The sequence below is a fragment of the Pinus tabuliformis genome, chromosome 5_2 (genome assembly GCF_031772625.1).
Source record: "Pinus tabuliformis cultivar Carrire ecotype Pingquan chromosome 5_2, CPIR1, whole genome shotgun sequence".
NCBI classification, from domain to species: domain Eukaryota; kingdom Viridiplantae; phylum Streptophyta; class Pinopsida; order Pinales; family Pinaceae; genus Pinus; species Pinus tabuliformis.
In genome coordinates this window covers 623,784,113-623,811,076 of record NC_142306.1, presented here as the reverse complement: position 1 = coordinate 623,811,076, position 26,964 = coordinate 623,784,113, and the positions used below count along the sequence as shown (strand labels likewise).

Below are 26,964 nucleotides of genomic sequence, written 5' to 3'. Positions count from 1 at the left end.
GATCCTCGTGAACATCACATGTGAGATCCGAGACGGATGAATACAACACACCAAAATTTGGAGGATCAACAGGACCAAAGGACGTAGGATGAGGAGATAATACCACATGACAACCATTAGGGTTACATTCCAAATATGCGCAGAAACACTGAGAAAGTGGGGTAGGAGGAGATGGTGATAAATCAACAGGTGGATTCTCAACTTCTCCCACCTCAACCTGCAGAGCTAGATCTGTTTGATGAGAAGGGGATGGAGGGTCACTTGGGAAAACAACCTTGTCCATCTCATATTTGGAAGCTCTAACACCAAGGTATGTTGGGAGAGGTTCGAAAGATTATAACCCATGTGAATTCTCATAAATGTGAACAAGAAATTGAAAACTTTCCTCCAAAAATTCCCAGTCAACTTCATCTTCTGGAAATTCATAATAGTAGTGAAGAAAATGATCGTGAAAATCTTGAAGAGATTTGTTAGGTGATTTTCGCAATTTTGAAACTTTTTTTATTAAGGGATTTATGGTCATTAAGAATGAAAGAAAGACATAATTATCTAAACAAGTGGTCAAAATAGTGTATAGAGGTTGCAGGCAATGTTTGACAACATTGCTTTGTGTGCCGTTCGAACGTGAAAGCAAACAACCCATAGGAAATATCGTCAGACGGTACATCATACCTGTCAGAGAAGCTGAAAAAAATAACGGTGTGCCAAGGTTGTCCCATCCTTGCCATTGAACTTATATTTGGACAAGTAATCTATGATTCTCGCCATCACTTTAAAATCAGCAAAGTTAGAGAAACATGTTGGAGTTATGATTTAGGTAGAAGTCATGAAATATGTGTAGAAATTCAAAACAAGCTTCAAGGGCTCATCTTGTCATTTGGCCCTCCTTCTAGCACTAAAAATGTTGATGGTGCTAGACCCACTAACATTCAAGGGATCTCCCCGATATGAATTCCCAACTAGACCTCAAACCATTTGGAGTAGGAGTCCCAGCACTGGGTGGTAGTGTGATGCCTTAATCGTTGCACCGTTTAGAGGTAAGTATGATAAATTTGGGTGAGAGAAAGTGTGTGACCCTACGAAGAGTCAACTGTGATGCAGGAAGGTTATAACACACGGAGGGGAAAAGGAAGTGTGCCCCTTAGAATCCTGTAATAGTACGCAGTGTGAAAGGAACACACAAGCGGAATGAAATCACAAGCTAAAATGAAAAATAGTCCACAAATTAAAGTGATGAGTTAATCCAACAACACACATTTACCAGGATTCGTACAAATGCATAAAAAGTAGTTCATAAGCAAATGCATAAGTTAAACAACATACATTCCTAAAGCAACCAAAATAGTACAACTACATTAACAACATATGCATGAAAGTGTGTTGGCTCTGGTATTATTATTATAAGTGAAATTTCCATCCATACATACACCATTGACGACCATTATCCCTAATATTGGAACATTACAGTCAAGAACATTTGTGCCTCCAAAGAAGTATACTTGCTCTATGCTATGGAGAAGTCAAGGCTCTTCACAATACTCCCAATCCTTCTCTAAGCCTAAGCCTAGCCAAAATTTTGGCACCCAAAATCTTGTTCTATGAGTTATGATGTTCTATTTATAACAAAGGGTGGGGTGACCCTTGACATTCCCCTTTGTGACTCTTTGACTACCCTCATGACTCTTCAACTTCCTTACAAGTAGCTCATTACATAACATGATGACCTTTCACATTCCACTAATGACACTTGGAATTTCACTTACAACATATTTACAAATAATATTACATTTTGCACATGTACGCATGTAAGACAAAATAGGCTAGAGACAATGTAACAAGAAAAAACACTATGATTCCGAAGTTTGGGGAAGAACAACTCACAACCTCCACTTGGTGCTTCTCGGTCACATATTGATTCCAAGCTTGGTACTGCATGATGGTGTCCCCAAACTATTCAATGGTGTCTTTTTGAAAGCAGACTCTTGCCTCCATGGCATCTGGGTATATGGCCTTGGAACCTATATCCAACTCGTTCTGAAGCATGTGCGGCATGGTGTTGACCTTAACAAGACCACTGATGTAATTCTCCACGTTGTGTGCATTCAACTCTAAGTCTTCCCTAGTGGCCTCTCGTATTAGCTACTCCATGTACTCATCAATCTCTAGCCAGACTTGGTTCTTGGGTTTAGCATCGGTGAGGGAACCAATTGATGGAATCATATTCTTTCTCACAATGACATCTAAACTACTATACAACCACACATATGAGGCCTATATGTTGCTAATGAATGGGTTGAGTTGCTCGTATTTCATGATCAACATCCAGACCTTTGTTTTCTCTATCTCTTCCTATGGCTTCATCTTCTTAACTAAGTCAAGCAGGACCCCTTTGTATCGCATTGTCCACTCTTGTACATGGGCGATGGAAGCATGTATGTTCTTGAGAGTTTGAGAAAACTCTTTGGTCTGTTGTTTTAGGCCAAGAACACGGAAAACTTATTTATGCATGGTGACAAATCCATCATAGAGGTTCTGCATGTTACTCTCAAGTGTTGATACTTTAGCAAGTATTGTTGTCCTCATTTCCCCCAATGTGGAAACTGCATTCTGCATTGATTCTCGGAGTTGCTCTGCCTCTTGCCTAAAAGCCTGCAAGTTCTTTTCCAATTGTTCATTCTCGACTGTAAGGTACTTAACATTTGAGCTTGTTGCTCCTACATATGCCAAGTTGGATTCGGCAAGGGTAGTTGGATGCTTCTTGGTGTCTGACGCTATCAGCCTTTCCTTGATGATGATGCGTGATCATATGGAAAGTGCTTCCTTTTCACCTGTACAATATTCTTCAGCAACTCATCAAATGATATATTGTACACATCCATGACCAGATCATCATCAAGGAGAACAATATCTCCTTGCTCGCTCAATACAGGATCTAACACTGGAGGTGGTGGAGACTAATAAATGACCTCTAGTGCTCTCAGCATAAGGTCAATGTCTTTATTATGTGGCTCTTGTTCCATCTCCATGTCTGTCACTTCAATCTGTTGAGCAAGCTCTCGATCCTCCATCTGCTCATGATCTTCCTCAGTTGTTGGTTGCTCTAAATCATCAACCTGTATTGTCGTTGTTTACTCCATCATCGCACCTTGCCTTTGTTCTTATTCCTTTTTCTGCTTCTCTTCTCTTTCTCTTCTCCTCAACTCTTGTTCTTCCTTAAACTTCTTCTCTATCTTCTGGAGCTTCAGTTCTACTTCTTACAACCTCTACTTTTATCGCTTCCTTCGCTCTACTCTCTTCATCTGCTACTCCATTTTTGCTTCCATTGCCAATGATGCCTTCTTCTAAATAGGATCTACCTTCATCTTTCAACTTTTCTCTGCCTCTGAATTCTCAACAACCTTCCTCTTTCCATTGTCCTACACTGGATTATGGCCTATTTTTTTGTTGTTGTTGCTTCCTGGGTTGTTATTGTCTGTAGAGCATTCTTCCAAGTTGTTTCTATACTAACCAGATCATGGAGTTTGGAGGCATTGTAATGGTACCTCCAAGGGTCCTCCTCTAGCCAATGACATGTCTGGTCGATCCATGGAAATTAAACTCTCACACAATGGCCCTTGCAAATACCGTGGGGATCATACGTATTAAAGTCTTTGGTGCTAAACTCGAATCTACATCCTTCAAGCTCTTAATATCATATAATTTGATCTGCAAAGGAAGAGCAGGCCATGTCACTTTCTTCTTCCTAGGCTATCCTGCTGACAACCCGATAGAGAGGTGATATGAAACTTCTTTCATGATCAGCTTGTTAGTGGCATACCTTGGTAACACATGCAGAGGCTTCTCTCCGCTAATCACTCTGATGAAGGTGCTGCCATGTGAGGCATACTAATCTGCAATGTTTACTATCACCTCCATTGCTTCTCAGGACATGTAAGGTGGATCTTACTCAAATATAAGCTTGTACAGCAGCATGATAAAATGGTCAATTAGACTTTCCATCACTCCTCAATAGCTACAATTGGAAAGCAACTTGCAATAAATGTTGACGGGAGTCTCTTTTGGTGTCAATGTCCATCTCATGGCAGGGAACTATTTGTTATAGACATTTTTGGGCTCTGCAACCCCAATCATACATGTCCATAAACCAAGGGTTCCTAAGTCCCTAAAAGTGTTGTTTCATACCCTAAAGGAACAAGGTCAGCTGATTACATCATCTCCCAGAAGTTCTCCAATGGAAACTGCTTAGAACTGGTCAAAACTGGACCATACAGGTTGCTCAGTGCTAAGGGTGCGATGCATCCCACCTACCCAGAGAAAAGGGTGTGATGCGTACTGAAAAGCCCTTTTGTAGGGTGCGATGGGCGAGAGTGGACAAATGGCAGAGACAGTTTGCAAGGTGGATGATCATGGAATCTTCCATAAACTTCTCCTATGACACTTGCCTCTCTGAATTCACCCAGGGATGAGTAAGAGATCATCAATCTCCAAGTGGAATCAAGGACTATCAGAGAGAGGACACCAATAAAAATCCCAGAAGCTGACTCACCCCCCTGCAATCATCTATATATGGATCCCTCATCCCAGAGATCCAAGAGGCTGGAATTTTGTATTTTGTAAGGAAGTGCTGTTGGTTTCTTGGTGGAACATCATAGTGTTGGGTGATCTAAGCTTTTCATGAGGTGAAAGAAGGGCTTTCATGCTGGAGGATGACGTTGGGTCAGAACAATTGGTTGTAATCCTCTTTGCTTATTCTTGATATTAATAAAGCTATTCAAGTTTTCCTCCACATTCTTGTATGTTTGATGATATATGCATTTGTGTGGTCAATATATATATGGTCCTATATTGTTTATGATTGTAGATCTTTGTTCTTCGATAGTATTATGCTGCTTTGATTCCACAGGTGCTCTTTGAAGCTGGGTAGACAGAGGAGAAGCGGCAAAGATCTATCAGAAAGGAGAGGAACCGAGCAAGGAACCAAGCGCAAGACTGAGGTTGGTGTCCTTCATTCCCCTCTTATCTACTTCTCATAAAGGAAAACGAAAGTAGTTTTAGTTTGTTTGTTTCTAAGATAGCTACCAGTCTTAGTGGGACTAGCAGCTCTGAGTGGACACTATATTTCCCGATAACAAAATGGCGACTCCACTAGGGATCACCCCAGAAATCCATACCAGCATATGGATACTCAGAAAAAACCATCTCCTGACGGTTGAACCACTCGAAGAAGGTATCAAAAAAGGAAACCTAGGATTGACCAGCATGTCAGGCCATAAGGTCGACCCATCTCTACATCCATGGCTCAGTCGGTGGAGGTAAGCCAAGTGAAATGTACTGCGGCTGCATCAGTGGGATCTTTACCAAGGCGAAAGCGGTCAAAATAGAACCATAGCCGAAGTTCTTGGATTTTCCCTTTTTTACCTTGGTCAGTTGTTATTTCATCACAGGGAGTACTGCGTCACACCAGTTGACCACCTTTGGTTCAAGGCATTCCAAGGCGTACTGCATATAGGACCTGTTATCCACGTGAAGAGCCGCACTACCAGCCAGTCTAGCAAAAGTGAACAGAATGGTCCTCAAGGACCGGTCATTTACATCTTAGATGTTGATCTTGCCATCCATACTCGGCTGAGATCCCTCTCTACAATACCGGTGAATATAATCTCTCACGGATTCGCCCCCATGGGCGGAACCTGATAATGAAAGAGGGGCACCACACCTCGATAAACCGGTCAAAAAATAGATGTCCATGACAGTCAAGGGGATAGATTTGCCTCTGATCTGAAACACCTGGTTGGTAGGATCCCATGCATCGAGAAGATATTGCAACAAGTTGATTTGTTGCCTCATGCTAGAGATGCGGAAAAACTTGAACAGGCCACAGTTCCGCAGTGCAGTTACTGTAACTGGATCATGTAAAGCAAGCATGTCCTCTTCTTCATGCTCGCGTTCTCGCCATGTAACAACCATTTTGCTCCGATAAATCTCTTCAAAACAAGCATGAGAAGAGTCAGGGTCCTGATTTGGCAAAAAAAGGCAAAAATTCCATGAGAAAACAGTGCAAAAACTTCCCTTCTCGCGCCCATCGCACCCCAGCAATGTACTAGGTGGGATGCATACTGACTGGCTAATGGCCAAGCCAGTATGCATCGCACCTTTCGATATAGAAAGGGTGTGATGGGGCCAGGGCAAATTTTTCAAACCACAGAGGCTCAAAAAAATATGGAAACATGCACAGAATTCAAAGAGGAAGGAATGCAACTGAAGAGCTCAGGTTTAGCTCCTACCTGGTCCAAACGGCGCCCAGAATCATCCACAGAATCTCCCAGAATTAGCTGGTGAAAATCAAGGGGGAAGAGCACCTCTAGAGCTCCAACAAACCAAATTTCAAATGAAATGGTAAAATGAGGGGTAAAAACCACTTTTAAATTACTTTTTACGTAATTCGAGTAAAATATTAGTGTTTTGACTCATTTTTTAAACATATATTGTTCATTTTTAATCAGTTTGATGAAGCAATTGAACAGGCAGTACAACCTTTGAAGGAACAAAGTGATTAGTGGTAAAATTAAATTGATGACCATTATCATGAGCAGTTTTTTTGTGGAGTTCAAGCTCGCTAAAAATTAAACATAAGCAATGAGAAAACACTCCCCCAGAGTTTAAGCTCATTAGAAAAAAAATGAACCAATTTCCGGTAAATAACCATTGTGAATGTATTATCATTATCTTTTGAGCCCTGGTCATGTTCTTACCATCACCTCCACTCTGTTTTAGCCAATCATTCACTTCCATTTGATTGTTTACCCCTTTTGAGGAACATCTGCGAAGAGTGATCATGTTAGCCATCCTTGTGACACTGCCGTGACTGGAAAATTCCAAACCTTACCTGGAATCAGCTGCTACCCGAAATTATCACTCGTTCCTCAAAAACGAGTCTCCTTTAAGCTCTTTTCACCTGACTCATAAAATATGAAAATATTGTCGAGCGATTGGCCTCTCCAGCTCGTTAAAGCGACCGGAAGTGCTATCCCTCCTCTAGATTTTAATCTTTTTTGACCTGAGGTATTATTACACAAAAAGATTGAGCGCTTGTTTTGTTCGGCTCGTTAAAATTACCGAAAATTCATCCCTTTCGTATTATTTTATACTTTTTCGGACTTAAGGGATTATATGACGAAAAAGGATTATTGGAGTTTCCTTTACGTCCCTTTCAGACTCTCTAAAATTGAAAAGGACCGAGTTATCTTTGTCGTTAAACTCGTTAAAACCGAATAGCGACAAACTTGTCCATACAGACAAGAATGAGTTTCACTGTCGCTAGGCTCGTTAAAATATAGTGACGGGTTTGCCCAAAGGGAAAATTATAGAACATGAATATGTTATCCTCCTCAAGCTTGAAAAAAATAAAGAGGTACCGGTCAGCAATGACTGGGGAAAAATTGGGAAGAAAACTTGAAGAAACTTTATTGGTAGCAAGTCTCTCTTGAACATGACACTTTCACTCCGCATCCGAGTCGATTTGGGTTGTTCCATTCACTGGTCATATCACCATTGGTCCACCGCACCATCCATATTTTGGGTTAACGCTACCAATCCATGTCAGTGTCACCGGTATGTTCAAGAGAAGTCGCTCAGAGAATTCACCCGTGTCTCATCCGCTGCAATACATTCACACTCCATTCTTTCATGACCACCACCCTGAACCCTGTATCATCAGATTGTTTTCACCTCCAAAATCATTTACTCCGTTCCGTGTCGTAGATGTGGGATTCATTAAGGCCCTCCTACGACTGGTCGCTTCTTGTCGACATCAGCTCAATATCCATGAAGTCGACTTAGGAACAACCCTTTCAGTACTTTGAAGCTTGCATGCCTCAATGGTAAGTTTCTCACTTCCGGCGACAGGTTTACATCAATGGCCTTCGACCGAAAGATTTTGCGTGGTGTTCGATGCCAAGTCCCTTATTCACACCACGCAAATTGTACTGTAGTACCTTGAGGGTCATCATCATTATCGGTGATTCCTCTCGCGCCTGTTAACAGTTTACATCATTGGCTGGTAATCAGGCGATGTCTTTCCATGTTCGACTCCAGAACATCTTTCACATGGATCGACTTGTACTCCGAGTGAAGATTGAACGAGTTTGAAGACCCCGGATCTAGTTTCATCCATCCAGGCTGCGATATATTCAGGAAAATAAAGACATCAAATGTACATTGTTGCTGCACAGATGATCATCCGAATCAAAGGATGATGACTCTATCAGAATCATTAGTCTCCCACACAAACGGTTGTCTGTCTTATGTACATGAAAATGAATTTATAAAGCTGAGCATGGGAATGCCCGCCTCAGCTAGATCATGAAAAATATTATGAAGATAATGTATTGTATTGTATCTTATTACATGTCGCCTCCCAGCTCGAAAAAACTTCAGATCCTCACGATAAAGCATTTCACCCGACATCAAAATATTAATGACCTCATGCTTTAGGGGGCAACCGTTATAGACATTTTTGGGCTCTGCAACCCCAATCATACATGTCCATAAACCAAGGGCTCCTAAGTCCCTAAAAGTGTTGTTTCATACCCTAAAGGAACAAGGTCAGCTGATTACATCATCTCCCAGAAGTTCTCCACAGGAAACTGCTTAGAACTGGTCAAAACTGGACCATACAGGTTGCTCAATGCTAAGGGTGCGATGCATCCCACTTGCCCAGTGAAAAGGGTGCGATGCATACTAAAAATCCCTTCTATAGGGTAAGATGGGCGAGAGTGCACAAATGGCAGAGACATTTTTCGAGGTGGATGATCATGGAATCTTCCAGAAACTTCTCCTATGACACTTGCCTCTCTGAATTCACCCAGGGATGAGTAAGAGATCATCAATCTTCAAGTGGAATCAAGGACTATCAGAGAGAGGACACTAATCAAAATCCCAAAAGCTAACTCACCCCCCTGCAATCATCTATATATGGATCCCTCATCCCAGAGATCCAAGAGGCTAGAATTTTGTATTTTGTAAGGAAGTGTTGTTGGTTTCTTGGTGGAACATCATAGTGTTGGGTGATCTAAGCTTTTCATGAGGTGAAAGAAGGGCTTTCATGCTGGAGGATGACGCTGGGTCAGAACAATTGGTTGTAATCCTCTTTGCTTATTCTTGATATTAATAAAGCTATTCAAGTTTTCCTCCACATTCTTGTATGTTTGATGATATATGCATTTGTGTGGTTAATATATATATGGTCCTATATTGTTTATGATTGTAGATCTCTGTTCTTCAATAGTATTATGCTGCTTTGATTCCACAGGTGCTCTTTGAAGTTGGGTAGACAGAGGAGAAGCGGCAAAGATTTATCAAAAAGGAGAGGAACCGAGCAAGGAACCAAGCGCAAGACTGAGGTTGGTGTCCTTCATTCCCCTCTTGTCTACTTCTCATAAAGGAAAATGAAAGTAGTTTTAGTTTGTTTGTTTCTAAGATAGCTACCATTCTTAGTGGGACTAGCAGCTCCGAGTGGACACTAGATTTCCCGATAACACTATTGTTGGGAACAGATTGCATCGAGTAAGTATGCGGACATGTAAAACCTTTCTTGCTCATTCTTGGGCGAATTCTAAGTGTTATTAACATGGATATTCAATTGATGAGCCAACAAATCTAACCAGTTGAATGACTTTCCATCACTCACCAACTGGTCCAGTACAACTACCCACCCTTCAGGAAAGGTTTTTGTGTTCTCTTGACCATATATTCTACAATAAAAGATGATCAAGAATTGATAAGTCTTCCTAAGGGACTTCATCTTGTAAATATGAGTGGGTGTCTGTCTAAACTTTGACAGCTCTTTCACCCAACACTTGACAATGTCTCTATTGTTCACAAAGCTATGGGTGGCGTAGAAAAATGAGTCCATGCACTTCACCGGCTCAAATAAATGATACATTTGTTGAGAGTTCTATGCCTTGAAGGTGGTAATCTCTCTCTCACTGGAACTGCTAAGTGTCATAGCCTTTCATCTGTGTGTGAGACAATCCAGCTGATAATGTCTACACATGGGAAGGAGGGGTACCTGCATGCAACCTTGTATAAGCTTGACCGTTGGATACTTAGATACACCTTATGGTCCTCCAAGTCTTCCTTGAAGTTCTCGACGAAATTATCTTGGATTTTTTGCCATGTCAGTGTTGAAACTTTCTCAATGAACAATTAATTATCTACATAAACTAGTAGATCAACTGATATCTTCTCAATTGCTTCCCTAATTTCTCTGAGCGGTTTCATTTTATGCATCTCTCTTAGATGCCATGTTAACTGTAACTGCTAGAGAGATGCTCAACAATTGTTGTACTTGTGGAACAGAGAGGAAACTCATGGAAATCAAATGTCAGCTTAAAAGCCAAAGAAACTTCAAGATGGGATCAAGCAACAAGCCAAGCTCATGATGGGAAGGATTGTGCAATTATGGTTGACATAGGTCTCTGGTTGACCATGGGAACTATGCATTGCGTAGTCCCAACAATCAGTCAAGAAGCTTGATGACTGGAATTGCGTAAAGCGCAGTTCAATCCAGGCCAAGGCCAGGAGAGACTGTGCATTATGCAATCTCAATGGCCAAGCTGGGAGGTTGGCTCCTAGAACTGCACAGTGCGTATCTGGAGCCAGCCCAGGACAGGCTCTGCACAATTCTAGAATCCAAGGCAAATGCCTTGAACTCCCATATTGCACAGTTCATGCAATGAAGTGTGAGATCTGGGCAAGGGGACCCAGATCTGCCCAAGGGGAGTGTGAAAATCAAGAAGATATGGAGGATGGTGTGATGTCGAGTGCACATTGATTATTTACCTTAAAGGCACATTGATCATTTACCTTAAAGGCACATTGATTATTTCAGTTATGTATTTTTAGGAGGGGGATTAAGTATGAAAGGTAAGAGGAGTGGGAAGAAACATTGTAAACTTTAGAATGAAAAATAATTCAACAAAATTGCCTTGCCTTTGTCTTATTTGTATGTCTCACATCAATTTAAAAGAAAAAAAAATCTCACCCATGTTTTTGTCATATACTGAGAGTAGAACTTCCACCTATTAGCTATTGTTATTTTATAACTTTAAACATTGGTTGGGCCATCTTATGAATTGACTTGACTGCATGTATTAGACTTAAAATGAGTTGACATTGGGTGATGTATCTATTTTATCCCATATGAGAACTAGACAAAGTTTGCAACCACCAAAAGTGTGAAATGCCTTGTATGCATACCATTTTCTTGTGACTTGAATGAAAACAAATAGTTGTACCCTCATACACTCACCATGTTTCCAACACCAACACTTGTTACCTATGTTTCTTCAAATAACTATTTTGTTGTTTTGTTAGAGATTGTTTCCCATGCAATTAAGTATGGTCCTTGTCAAGTGTCTTGGCAATAGGTTATTAAATTAAAAATTGTTCTACTATTAACAAGGAAGATATATTGTAAACAAATAAAACAATAGTGAAAAATGGCGGAAGGAAAAATAAACATCTAACCGGAGGAATCCATGTAGTTCAAGTGTTATTTATAAGCTCCTAGGCACTGGTTACGAAAGCAAACCGCTTATTCCTAAATTCCACTAAGAAATCTATATAAAGGACTTGATGTTTTAAGATCATGTTTATTTTATTGTTCTCAACTTCCTGTCCCTACACATGTTTTTATATGGATATAATCTCGGCCCAAAAGTGTAAAAAATTGCCCCAAACACCTTGTTATAGTAGTTAACAATCAAACTCTCATAAGAGAATATATGTGGAACTAAGTGCAATCTAGTATGCTCTATGCATTACAGTCGTTGGCAACTATCAACTTATAGAGTTTCATATTTTGCAAAGTAGGACTTACAAGGGACCACATACAACACTAGAGGCCCCAAAACCTTTAGAAGTATAGGGAGACAGGAAACTTAGGTTCCCATGAGGTGACTTCAATATCATGTGTTATTGGTTACATCCTCAAGGCTCTCAATTCCTCTAAAATACCTCCATTCGCTTCTTAGAAGTTTTACAATGCTTTGGTTATCTTAAAGCTAATGAAAAATGTTTCTAGAACACTCTATTCTTGCTGGAATTTTCCTTATATTCTTCCTTCGAGTCTACCATGTTTTCCTTCTAATTTATGCTATCTATTAGACCCACACACACACACACACACACATCTTTATGAGATCTACTTTCTAGAGGTAGTCTATTCCAATTTTTTCTTTATTTGTCTTCGGAGAAAAAACTTTTTCTAACTATATGTTGAAAAATGTGCAACAAGAAATGTTAAATTTAGAATGTGCTAAAAATAGACCTGCTAAAAATAGGATGTCTAAAAATAGCAGTTTGGCCAATGAGCATTTTGGCCACCTTGGGTGAAAGGTGAAAATGCTAAAAATAGAATATTCTAAAAATAGCATTTCTAGGTCCCTTCCTATTTTTAGCCCTAGTCTAACTATAGGAAGTAAAAATGAATTTGGTCTTAACAGCGGTTTAAAATATTAATTAATTAATCTCCGAGTTAATTAATTAAGGAAAATTAAACTTGAAGTCTTTGTGAGATCATGCAATTATTTTCTCCCTTGATTTAAGAATTTATCCTTATTTTCCTCCACTGATTGAAGGAATAAGTATGAGTTCTATAATGAGAGAATCAGTTGACTTAGTTCTAACTAGTCAAGTCCAGTTAGATTATTTTAACAAGTTGTTAAAATAATAAAATATAGTTTTTTAATGCTTGCATGCATGTGACAACTATTGTTTTAGATAACTGAGGATTCACTCATGGATAACTGTTGCATGTCAGTTCTGCCAGAGACCCAGTTGAGATCAGATGTGGGACAGTGTACTATCAGATGCTTGGATATTTCTAGTAAGTATTCCTTGCATGGAGAAGGATCTGTTATAGGAGATTGGAGGACTTTTGGCCTATATATTGAGGCCTAGGTAGTCCATGATTTTCATCTTCTAATTGAAGATCATCAAGATCTTCTGATTACAGAGAGAGCAGGATAGTTATTGAGCTGATTCTTTTTGTATGTTGTTGAGGATCTACACTTGATTGATAATACATGGTTGGGGTTTTATGCTGGTGCTTTCCCCTGGATATATCTTGTGTTATGTGTGATTATTTCTCTTGATCAGTTATGCATGTTTCTACTTGATGTTGCTCATGAGTTTGATTATGCATCCGCTTAATGTTTTGTAGAAGTAGAACAAGTATTATTCTTTAGGACATTGCATATAACGGTTTGTTCTACAAGTGAAATTTCTACACTATAAACTTATGCCTTTGATGTTGTCTTTAAAAATTGATTCTATCACTGATATCATGACTTTGTCTATAAATTTTAATATAAGTGTCAAAAATATTTGGTTGCGACTCTCAATTATTTGAAACTCATCTTAGTTTAAAATTAAATGACTTCTATGCTTAAATAACACTTAAAACTCCCTTTCCTTTCTCATGTTTTTATAGGGATATAATCCCTGTACAAAAGTGTAAACTATGGCCCCAAAAATTCTATAAAAGTCAACGATCAAACTCTCATGATAGAATATATAGGTTCAATATAGCATTCTCATGTATTACAATCGCTTGTGACTTCCAACTTCTAGAATCATCAATTTTGAAATGGAGGAGTTACAAGGGACCTCATACAATAGTGGCAGCCTCAAAACCTTGAGATGTGCAAGTAGACAGAAAACTTAGGTTCCCATGAAGTGAGAAAGAGCCTTTAAATTTAAACAATTCTAAACAAGCAAGGACAATAAACAATCCATCCCCAAGCCGCCCTAGTCAATCTTCAAAACTAGTTATTTAGCTGTGAGTCTAGGGACTATTAGTTGGATGAGGATATTTTGTTTGAGTTACATATATAATTACATAGAAATTTTGATACTTACAACAACTAGTGTTTTATGGGAAAGTGCAACCACTCCTAAGTGAAGAAGCATCAATGGCAGTGAAGAAACTGCTCCCTGAGTATGCAGAGGGTGATCTTGCTTCTCTTTGTTCGTGGGTTGATCAGATGTGATTCCACTATCCCTATTCAAGTCCATTACACTTAATCGACATCAAAGAAAATAAGTGTTCTTATGCTTATTCCAGTAAGTTATTCTATCTAATATAAACTTCATCCCATAATTAATTACTTTAATTTGGGTTTTCATTTATGTTTTTAGTCAAATACTCTCAGATTGCCCATCAATTTTGTACTTTTATGTATCTATGTGTTTACCATCATAATATGGGTATAACATGAATTTCTCAAGAGAATTGTCTCATCTTTATGATAAACTGAATGATTTTAACTTATAAAAAATTCTTAGTAACAACCATATTGGAGATCTTAGAATTTTTCTATTTGTTTGCAAATAGGGGACTGCCATAATGCCCAAGGAGAAATAGGCATGTGCCTTGAAGGTACCATAAAAAATTACACTTCTCATCTTCAAACTTATGGAAACAAAGCCAATAGAGAAAAATGCATGTTTATCCTGTATTGTCATCATCTTACAATGAGTTCTTTATCTGTGACATGTGTTTTACATCTCAAAGTGCTTTCACAGTTAATTATATTTGAATGTGGTCTAATTTAAATACCAATGGAGGCTAATACCCATTTGTATAACTTGTAGATAATTTAACAGAAGCTTTACTATTTCTCTCTCATTTTATGGGAGATGTCCATCAGGTCATATCCTATCTATTTATACATTTTCCATATGGATAATTTATTGGGAACTTATTCATTGATATTGATTAATGAAAAATATATTTGCAACCTTTACATGTGGGATTCAGTATAGATGAAGGTGGAAATACAATCATATTACACTGGTATCTTGTAAGTAAATACAATATCCTTTACCCATTAAATGGATTACAAGTATGGTGTTATTTTTATCATTAACCTTTGATCAGGTGCTCAAAATTAGGCTCAAAAATCAAAGTGTCAGAATCTTGATAAACTTAGCTTCAAATCAAAGTGCTCATCATTCTGATTCCAATGGTGTGAACGGCACTCGAATCCGAGCTCATATGAAGAAGTTAGAGCAAGTCAAAGTTCAGGTTTGACTTGGACACATGGAAGGAATGGATGGTGTGGCAAGGCCCTTCAGCGAATGGGGAGGCACCAAGTGGTGGGCTACCATTGGCCCCCACATTTAACAAATTTCATATCACAAGCAGGTCGTGTTAAAGAATCGGCCCCAAGCACGTCAAGGTTTCGATGCGATAAATCGAAATCACACTTCGCAAAAGGTAGAGGTTTTTGTGTTGATGAATTGGGCCCAGAGTTGCGATGCGATGGATTGCAGATCGCAATCGCACTTCACAAAAGGCAGAGGTCCTCATGTTGATGGATTGACCTGGAGTTGTGATGTGATGGATTGCAGATTGTAATCGCACTTCACAGAAAAAACAAAGTCCTGCATATATGGACCATTGGTACTTGCCGATTGCGATTTGCAAAAGGATCTCGGATGTGATATGTTTATCAATTTCGGTTAATACTTCCGTTGGGTCTGCCATATTGCAATCGTACATTGCCTCGCCACAATCACAGACCATAAGACCGTCGGACTCCGTTGATTTCCATTTGCGATGGAACATCCGACCAACAGATTATGGCCCACTGCGCGGTAAAATTTTTGCTCAGTTAGCGTTTTTGGAGCTAATTTGTAGGATCATGTCGGAAATGGGGAAATTTGTGGAGAAAATATTGGGAAAGTAAGAGGAAGTCATAAAATCTTCATTTTACCACCAAATTGGGTGCAAAAAGAGGTTAGATGATCATTTTTGGATATTTTGGACTCATTGGAGCAGGTTGCAGATGTATTTGAGCATTGTAAACACATGTTTTTACACTTTTGAGCATAATAGAGAGGCCCAAGCCATTGGAAGCTGGACCAAGGAGACGTAGCCCAGGAGGGGTGAACTCCTTTATCATGTTCCTATTGTAATGTGTTTTTGATGTTGTTTTGTACATATTTATGTTGTTGTTCAGTCTCTTATTTATGTTAAATTTCTCGTAAAATTAACATAAAAACTCATCATTCCACTTGCAAAAATTCATGAATCCTTAAGCACAATGAAATAATTTTGTTTCTAATCTGAGGAGGATCTTAGAACAGCAATCTAATATTCTAAATCAGCTCAATTTGGTATCAAAGCTCTAGGTTTTCTTTGTGAAAGAAGTATTTAATTGTTTTCAAGTTTATGTCATGCTTACAAGGTTAAAACTCAAAAGAGGTGAAGGAAAGTTGGTTGGAAGCCCTGAAGTTGAGTCAAGGGGAAGAAGAGAAAGGTTGCCACAATCTCCAACACCAGTTCATCCTCGAGTTGCAGTTGAGACTCCAAAGATCATGTCTTGTGAAGGAGAACCTACAAACCTGACAGAAGATGAGAAGACCTTCAGAAAGGCTTTCTTTGATATGACAGAGAAGGTGAAGGTCCTCTATGAAGAGAGGAATACCAGGTTGTAAGGGGAAAGTTCCAACACTCCCAAAGGAGAAGGCTCTTTAGGAGGAGGTAATGGAAATGGAGACAAACCTCCACCCTCTCCACCATCTTCTTCATCTTCTTATTCACAATCATCTTCACCCTTTTCCACTAACACAACCCTTACTCATACTCATCATCATACTTCAAAAGGAACTGCTAAATCACTTTTTTTAAAACTTGATGTTAAATTTGATTGCCCATGTATAATGGTGAAGTGAATACAGAGAAGCTTGATAATTGGATTTGTCAGTTGGAGATCTATTGTAGGATTCAAAACCTTCAATAGGATGACATAAATATTTAGTTAGCTTCCTTGAGAATGGAGGGTGCAACACTGGTATGGTGATAATCAAAGACTCAAGAGGAGATTAAAAAACACGATAAGATCTCAATTTCTTCAAATGAATTCATTGTTGCAATCAAAAGACAACTCTACCCTCTAGCTTATGTGTAGAAAGCCATCATGAATTGGCAGAACTTTAGACAGCTTAAAGGTCAAAATGTGCAAGATTACACCCAAGAATTCAGAAAAAGGTCTTTGATGTTAGGTGTAGATTTTCAATTACAAGACACATTGCATACTATTTTAATGTTTAATCCCAATAATATATATGATGTATGTGTGCAAGCCACTCATCTTGAGGCAAGAGGGAAAAACACTCCATAAGAAGGTAGTAAAAATCCATTTAAGGGTAAAGAGAAAGAAAAGGGTTTCAAGGGAAAGAGAAATGCATCCATTAAAAAGGAAGTAGAGAAAAAAATATGTAAACATTGTTCTAGAGAGGATCACGATGAAGCTCATTATTGGAAGCTTCATCCTGAAATGAAACCAAAGAATTTCAACGACAAAGGAAAATAAAAGAAAGTTGTTGTCATTCAAGAGGATTGGGATCCGATTCGGGTGATGAAACAAAAATCACAGCCATTGGGTTTCAAGGAAAAGAATCCATTGCCAGCACTAGTTCTTTAGACTCGCAAAATGAAACTCCAAATGAAAAGAGGAGAATAGAAAATTTTCACATAAGGGTGATCTCAAAACATAACAAGATTGATACGTTGTTCGATAGTGGATCTCAACCCAATCTTATCTCTGAAAACATTGTCAAAAGTTAAATCTGGAAACAGTTCCACATCATAAACCGTATCCACTTGGATGGGTGTGTGACAATGCGCAATTGTAGGTTACGAGAAAGTGTAAACTGAAATTCACCATCACTACAAATTTTAGAGATGAAGTGGAGCTTGACGTTGTGTTTTTAGATATCTGTGGTATCGTTTTTGGCAGCCCACACCTTTATGACAGAAAATCTATCTCCCATAGACATGAAAACAAATATCATTTAATCAAAAATGGAGTAGAATATATTTGTGAGAGCTCACAGCAAGAAAACAAATATTTCTCTTGTTAATGCAGGGGAGATGAAAAGACTGGTGCATTTGAGCAAGAATCTTGTGCTTCTCATGATCAAGAATGATAATGATTATGAAGCTCTTGATGGTTGTAATTCAAACCTGAAAACTGATTTGGTTGATGTTGTTAACCAATATTATGAGGTGTTTTAGGAATCAAAGGGATTACCTCCCAAGAGAGGAATCCAACATGAGTTACAGTTGCAATAAAAGTGTCTTCTTCCTAACATTGGCATGTACAGGATGTTAGTGATGGGAAGCACAAAAATTAAGATGCAAATCCAGGGATTGTTGAAAAAAAGGATCATTCGGCCTACTCCCTTACCCTGTGGTGCACCTATTATTTTCGTGCCCAAGAAGAATGGCAAGCATTTTGTTGAATGGAATTCAAGAAGTGGTTTTCATCAAAGTAAAGCTGTTGAAGGAGATATATGGAAGATGACATTTAAAACAAAGAAAGGTTTGTTTGAATGGATTGTTATGTTTTTCGGTCTTTTCCATACTCCTACTACTTTTATGCATATGAAGAGAAAGCCATTTCTAGACATGATAGTCTACTTGGATGACATTTTCATTTTCAAAAAATTTCATTATGAACATGTCATGTATGAGAAAAAAATACTTGATGTTGTATGTCAAGAACATTTGTTTCTGAAGATGTCAAAGTATATGTTGGATAGAACTTCTTTGATGTACTTGAGCCGTGAAATTGGTTCTTCCAAGCGTGTTCAGGTTCCCAAGGGATTTTTGGCAGTCTGTGTGGGACATGGAGAAGGTGAGTTGAAGTTATACCTCTCCAAGATTGAAGTCGTAATAGTCTATGGTGTTATTGACTCCATTCCTGCAAACACGGGTGAAGGAATTATACATCCCTTTGAAGCCGCAGATGCCTTTTCTCTTCTCACAATTTCTGTAGGCAGACTCAAGATAGTCATTTGGATAAGAGGTTTTTTGGGAACAACCCAATGTTGAAGGATATATTTTGTTAATTTTTCTTCTATCGTAGCTCATTTTCATTCTTTGGCAGTTGTGAAAAAGGTCTTGCAATGGGGAGGCAAACCACAAGATGCATTTGATGCTTTAAAACAAAAGATCGATTCAACCTCTATACTTGCTTTTCTAAACTTGAAAAATTCATTTAAGTTTCAGGTTGTTGTATGTGACTATGCCATGGGCACAATCTTTATGCAATGTGGTAAGCAGATTTCATTTCATTCAGAAATTTTCAATGATAAAGTGTTTAAGTTATAGCGACAAAGCACTTCCATTGGATGGGTTTTCTTCTACTATTCCACTCAGTCAAATGTTATAAGAAAGGTATAAGTGACAAGTTTGTTGATGTACTTTCTAGGCCTATAATTTGTATAATGACTGATGAGCCCCAAAAATAGATAATTATATGGGCTCATTCAACCTCCTAATTTGACTTAATCCACCATTATCATTAGTTTATTGCATGTTTTTTATTATATTTATGCTAATAGAGTGAATTGGGTTAGTCATTATGCCAACAAGTCTAATGTGTGCTTTGTGTAGCCTTTTTGGTCAATTTGGAGACAAAATTGAAGGTTTTAATGAGCACTTGGCAGCCAAATTCGTGGGAGAACAAGGGAGAGGATTTGTAGGAAGGTGTCCCCTTCATTTATGGGCCCTTACCTCGAATTCTCCACCATCAACTCGGAGTTCAAGGGCCACCAAATCAATTACCACAAGGGCAGCAAAGCAAGTCAAGTAGGACTCCTGTTAACTGCAAGTTTTGGGCAGCCGAGTCCCTAAAGTTTAGGAGGACTGTTGGGGTCCTCAATTTGTATAAATAAGAGGACTTAGGGCCTCATTTCAGATAGTCATTTTGTATTCATTTTGTAGTCATTTTGTAGTTCGATTTTTAGGCAGTAGATTAGCTTTGCTTTCAGCACATTTTCAAGTTCTCCTTGTGGATAGTTTTTGGAATGTAACATTTCTTTTGATCAATAAAGATGAATACAGCTTTGCACCAGCTCTAAATCTCTCTTAGGAGGTTGTAGATCTTGGGTTTGGGCCCATCTCAAGTGCCCAATACCTCCTTTGTTTACTTTCATGTGTCTTTGTTGCGTTCTTAGAATAAAATTTTTATTTAGATTTAAACCTTGTTTTATTATTTAGGTTGTTTTTGATGAGTAAAATAGCTTTTCATGCTCAGATTTAGTTGATAGGTTGTTAATAGAAAAAGCTTCAAGAAAAGGGCCAACAAACATCTGTGGTTTCACCTCTCCCTCAGTGGGATCAGGAGCTGTGACTAGGATGACTTTGCTGCCCACAAAAACACTGATTTTGCTTTGCCATGCAATCACTAGTGTTTGATCTTCATGTGTAGAAGTTGGTTACAAGTTCAGACTTTCGTTTGCTTAGTTGCATGAGTTAAAATACATGGTTTCATTGCAGGTCACACTTCTGTTCATTCTCTTTACTGACAGCTAGCAAATTAGGTCAACGAAACTAGGTCTTTGTATTTGCAAGTCTTTGTTGGTTCAGATTGGAAAAACAACTTGCAGAGCACGTGTACCACTCCTTCATCTGCTTATTCTCCATCAGCACCATCCACTCCACCCTCTACTTAGAATCCTTACCTCATGTTTGCCACATTTGCTCACATAACCCTAGTTTTTGTACATCATTGTTTAAGCCTTCTTTGAGCCAACTTAGCTATCTACACCTTCTCACCACTCCATCCACCAGTCCCTGGGCCACTTCAGACCCCTATCCTACCTCCATATCCATTCATGCATCTTCCCTCACTCACCCATCCTCCAAAATCCAATTTTAAAACATCCTGTAGAAATTTCTGAACATCCTGTAGAAATTCCTGAAACATCCTGTAGAACCCCTGCAGACTTCCTGTAGAAGCTCACGAATGAGGTTTCTTGATAGCCAAACTCTGTGAAACTCTCTGGAAGGGTGTTAGGGACCCCTTAGGCCCTCTCTGAACCTTCCCGACCTCTTCCAAGAATTTCCTCTTGCCAATCCACCTCTACACTGTCACAAACAGTTAAAAGCACATGCATGATAATTCTAATAACTTATTCAAAAATACAAAAAGATGTTTTCTTCAGGTAGAGGTAGTCTAGACACATGTATTTTACCTTCATAGAAGTAATGGCATCCCTTCCATTAGTTTTCATTCTCTCATTTTCATCAGTAGGACTAGCTGGTAGAATTAGGGTTTGCTAGGGTTTGCATTTCCTTTCCGCTTTCAGTTTCTTTCTGCAAGTAGATTAGCCTCCTTTGAGTTAGCTTTCATCCATTAGTTAAAAAAAGCTTCTTCTGAGAGCTCATAGAAGTTGGCTTAAGCTCCTAGCGGACTTGTGCCAGCTGACCAAGTGACAGCTGCGGCAAGAGCTAGTACTTGTGCATACAGCACCGTCGCTTCCAAGTTTGTTACGAACTACCGGGTTGATAAAATAAAAGAAGGGAGTTCCAGGAGTGCAGCATTATTGCTGCAATACTGAAGCTCACCAATGACTTTCCTCAAGCATTATTTTGTTTTACATGAAAGTTATGTTCAAAAAAATACATACTTTCAAGATGTACATTCAAGCTTGAGTCAAAGGAATCAAGTGGAGGAATTTATTTACCATTTGCATCATAATGTTTTGTATCATCTTGGTAAGAAGGATGTTGCTACTAGTAGTAACATGGACAAAGCCAACGATTTCATTGAACGACTCCAAATGGTACCTCAAACAGTGTAAGAACAGCTTGAAAAGGGAAAAGGCAAGTACACAGCAAGGCATGAAAAGCATCGTGCAGATCACAAGTTCCAAATCAACGATAAATGGATCAAGGCTGGAAAGGTGAGGAAACTGTACCCTCACCTGCTGAACAATTGAAAGTGATCCTTTTGGGGACCAAAAGGCTTCTAGTGGGGAGGAGTGATCAGGTGCTCAAAATTAGGCTCAAAAATAAAAGTGTCATAATCTTGATAAACTTAGCTTTAGATTGAAATGCTCTCCATTTTGATTCCAACAATGTGAACGGCACTCGAATCTGAGCTCATATGCAGAAGTTAGAGCAAGTCAAAGTTCAAGTTTGAATTGGAAACATGGCAGGAGTGGATGATGTGGCAAGGCCCTTCAGCAAATGGGGAAGCGCCAAGTGGCAGGCTGCCATTGGACCCCGCATTTCACAAATTGCATATCACAATCAAGTCATGTTAAAGAATTGGCCACAAGCACGTCAAGGTTGCGATGCGATAAATCACAATCTCACTTCGCAAAAGGAAGATGTCCTTGTGTTGATGGATCAGCCCAGAGTTGCGATGTGATGGATCACAATCACACTTCGCAAAAGGTAGAGGTCGTCGTGTTGATGGATCGGCCCAGTGATGCAATGGATCACAGATCGCAATCACACTTCACAGAAAAAATAGAGTCCCGCATATATTGACCGTCGATACTCACCGATTGCAATTTGCGAAAGGATCTCAGATGCAATATGTTTATCGGTTTTGGTTAATACTTCTGTCGGGTCCACCATATCGTAATCCCACATCACCTCGCCGTGATCACAGACCATAAGATCGTCGAACTCCTTTGATTGTGATTTGCAATGGAACAATCGGCCGATAGATTATGGCCCGCCGCATGGAAAACTTTTTGCTCAGTTTAACATTTTTGGAGCTAATTTGTAGGATCATGATAGAAATGGGGAAATTTGTGAAGGGAATATTGGGAAAACAAGGGGAAGTCATAACTTCTTCATTTTTCCACCAAATTGGATGCAAAAAGAGGTTATATGACCATTTTTGGATATTTTGGACTCATTGGGGCAAGTTTCAGAAGCATTTGATCATTGTAAACACATATTTTTACACTTTTGAGCATAACAGAGAGGCCTAAGACATTGGAAGATGGACCAAGGAGACATATCCAAGGAGGGGTGAACTCCTTTATCATGTTCCTGTTGTAACGTGTTTTTGATGTTGTTCTGTACATATTTATGTTGTTGTTAAGTCTCTTATTTATGTTAAATTGCTCATAAAATTAACATAAAAACACATCATTTCACTTGAAAAAATTCATGAATCCTTAAGCACAATGAAAGAATTTTGTTTCTGACCTGAGGAGGATCTTAGCACGGCAATCTAATATTCTAAATCAGATCAACCTTACAGGCACATTGATTATTTCAATTATGTATTTTTAGGAGGGGAATTAAGCAACAAAGGTAAGAGGAGTGGGAAGGAACATTGTAAACATTAGAATGAAAAATAATTCAACAGTTGCCTCGTCTTTGTCCTACTTGTGTGTCTCGCACCAATGTAAAAGAAAACTTTTCTCCCTGTGTTTTTGTCATATACTGAGAGTAGAATTTCCACTTGTTAGCTATTGTTATTTTACAAATTTAAACATTGGTTGGGCCATCTTATGAATTGACTTGACTACATGTGTTAGACTTAAAATGAGTTGACATTGGGTGATGTAACCATTTTAGCCCATATGAGAACTAGACAGAATTTGCAACCACCAAAAGTGTGAAATGTCTTGTATGTATACCATTTTCCTGTGACTTGAATGAAAACAAGTGGTTGTACCCTTGTACATTCACCATGTTTCCAACATCTACACTTGTTATCTATGTTTCTTCAAATAATTATTTTGTTGTTTTGTTAGAGATTGTTTCCCATGTAATTAAGTATGGTCCTTGTCAAGTGTCTTGGCAATAGGTTATTAAATTAAAATTTCTTTTACTATTAACAATGAAGGCATATTGTAAACAAATAAAATAATAGTGAACAATGGTGGAAGGAATAATAAACATCTAACAGGTGGAATCCATGCAGTTCAAGTGTCATTTATAAGCTCCTAGGCACTGGTAGCTAAATCCAACGCTTCTTCCCAAAATCCACTAAGAAATCTATATAAAGGACTTAATGTTTTAAGATCATGTTTATTTTATTCTTCTCAACTTCCTATCCCTACACATGTTTTTATAGGGATATAATCTCAGCCCAAAATTGTAAACCATTGCCCCAAACACCTTGTTATAATAGTTAACAATCAAACTCTCATGAGAGAATATATGTGGAACTAGGTGCAATATAGTATTCTCTATGCATTGTAGTTGTTGGAAAATTCCAACTTATAGATTTTTATATTTTACAACATAGGACTTACAAGCGACCACATACAACACTAGAGGCCTCAAAACCTTGAGAGGTATAGGGAGACAGGGAACTTAGGTTCCCATGAGGTGACTTCAATCTCATGTGTTATCTGTTGCATACTCAAGGTTCTTAGTTCCTCTAGAACACCTCCATTCGCTTCCTTAGAAGTTTTACAATGCTTTGGTTATATTAAAGCTAATGAAAAATGTTTCTAGATTCACTCGATTCTTGCTAGAATTTTCCTTATATTTTTCCTTCAAGTCTACCATGTTTTCCTTCTAATTTATCCTATTTATTAGATCCACAGGCACATCTTTATGAGATCTACTTTCTAGAGGTAGTCGATTCCATTTTTTTCTTTATTTATGTCACCACAGAAAATAAATTTGCTAACTAGAAACTTATGCCTTTGATGTTGTCTTAAAAAACTAATTTTATTGGTGATATCATGACTTGGTCTGTAGATTTTAATACAAGTTTCAAAAATGTATGGTTGTGACTGTGAATTGTTTGAAACTCACTGTAGTTTAAAACTAAATGAATTATATTCTTAAATAAAACTTTCAACTCCCTTTCCCTACTCATGTTTTTATAGGGATATATGTAAACCATTACCCCAAACATGTCATAAAAGTAAACAATCAAACTCTCATGATAGAATATATGTGAATGTAGGTTCAATCTAGCACGCTCATGTATTACAATTGCTTATGGCTGCCAACTTCTAGAATCATCAATTTTGTAGTTTAGGAGTTACAAGGGACCTCTTACAACAGTGGCAACCTCAAAACCTTGAGATGTACAAGTAGACAGAAAACTTAGGTTCCCATGAAGTGACTTTCTACTACTTAAGGTTCTCAGTTTTGCTAAAGGACCTCCATTTGATCTCTACAAATAAGTTTTACAATTCTTTGGTTATATTAACCTAACAAATTATGTTTATATTGTCTCCCAAGTTTCTAGTTTCTAGATCCACTTTATTCTTGCTACCATTTTCCTTATATTTTCCCTTGGAGTCTACCATGTTTTTCTTCTAATTTTTCCTATCCACTATTCTATGTGGATTTTCTCTTTATTTCCATCTATGAAAATAACAGACTTTTGCTAACTGGAAAATTATACCTCTAATGTTGTCTTAACAAATTGATTCTATTACTAATAGCAATACTTGTTCTATAAGTTTCAAAATAATGTAAAAAATTTATAATTGGGACTTAGAAATCATTTGGCTCCCAAAAAAGTTGAAAACTAAATTAGTTCCATGCTCAAATAATACTTTCAACTCCCTATGACTAGTGTTTTGTAGGGACATTATCTCCTTGGAAACGTTTAAACTATTGCTAACACCTTTTCATAATAATCAAAAATCAAAAATCACGCTCTCATGTGAAATATTTTTAGACTTAGGTGAAATATAGCATGCTCTATGTATTACAGTTGTCGACGACAACAAACTTCTAAAATCTCATATTGTGTAGTGTAATAGTTACAAGAGGTCACATACAACAACATAAGCCTCAAAACGTTGAGATGTACAAGGAGACATGAACCTTAGTGTTCTCATGAAGTGACTTCAATATCATGTGTTTCATGTTGCATACAACCCAATTTCTCAAACACTTCCATTTTCTTTATTCCTATAAGTTTTACCATGCTTTGGTTATAGTAAGTTAGTGAAATAAATTTACTTTTTTCTCTCCAATTCTAGATTCACTTTATTCTTGTTGGTATTTTCATTGAGTCTATTATGGCTTTCCCGAAGCATATCATCCTCCAATGGCCAACCATTTATAATGTTCAGATACCAAGGGATGGCAAGACATAGAAACTCGTGTCAGAATGTTTCTTTTAGTTATTATTTATATGTTTAATGTGTTTGTTTAGACCTTATTTCAAATTTCAGTTGGCCTTTTGATTTACATTTTTGTGTGCCTTCATTTCTATGATTGTCAATGCATATGGGATACGTTGATGATCAAGACAACCATGAAAGATTTTATGATGATGACCTTGAGGTTATGATCACATCAATTCATAGATATATTATTGTATGTGCCTTCCTCTCTCATTTCAAAAATGCAGTTGACTTGGTAGATTACTTATTTACTTTATCATAAGGTGTTTATGGGATAACACAACAAGCTATCGAATTGTTTTCTTGTACAAGATTTATGTTTGTATATTATGAAGTTCATCAAGAATAAAATTTATATATTGTTTCAAAAACAAGATAGTTGGTCTGATGAAGTACCTACATGGGAGAAATGCAATGGGCATGATCTAGCCTGCCCGAAATTGTGAGTCTTAAAATTCCAGAAGTCTACCATCATCTTTGGACTCCAATATATGAAGTGATTTGTTTTTATGAAATTTGTTAACATTTAACCAACATAAGGTTCTTAATTGATTTGGTGAACCATTTTTATTGTTGTCAATTTTTTTCTGTAAAAACAAAGTTAATAGTTCTGAAAAAACAAGAGAGTAATTATATTAAACTTTTGTAAGCTCATGTGTAGTGCATATACAATATTCCTCATAGTTTATGTCTGTTAAGACACAGAACTAGACACTAAGTCATGATTTAGAGTTGTTGTTTCTTATCACTTATGCCTAATTTTCTGTAACAAAGGAAATGCTAATTTTCCTTTTGAGTGAACTACCGAGAGATGTATTCTAAGAAAATCTTCAATCAATTGTGTTCCATTGAATATGGTTATGTATTATTTGAAGGTAACAATTATATCTCTTGGCACACTTAGTTAAGTATATAAAATATTTAGAATGGCATTTGTTGGTGCAAAGTGTTGTATTTTTAAGACACTGATTGGTATAATGACTAGTCATCATGTTTTCAACTACATCCCTCCAACTACTAAGATGCATAAAA

General features: G+C 37.9%; 1 pseudogene; it reads left to right on the top strand.

The window, feature by feature from the left end:
• The window catches only part of LOC149160587 (endonuclease 2-like), a 127,132-nt pseudogene extending 100,754 nt beyond the window's left edge, over positions 1–26,378 (top strand).
• The last annotated feature ends 586 nt before the right edge of the window (positions 26,379–26,964 follow it).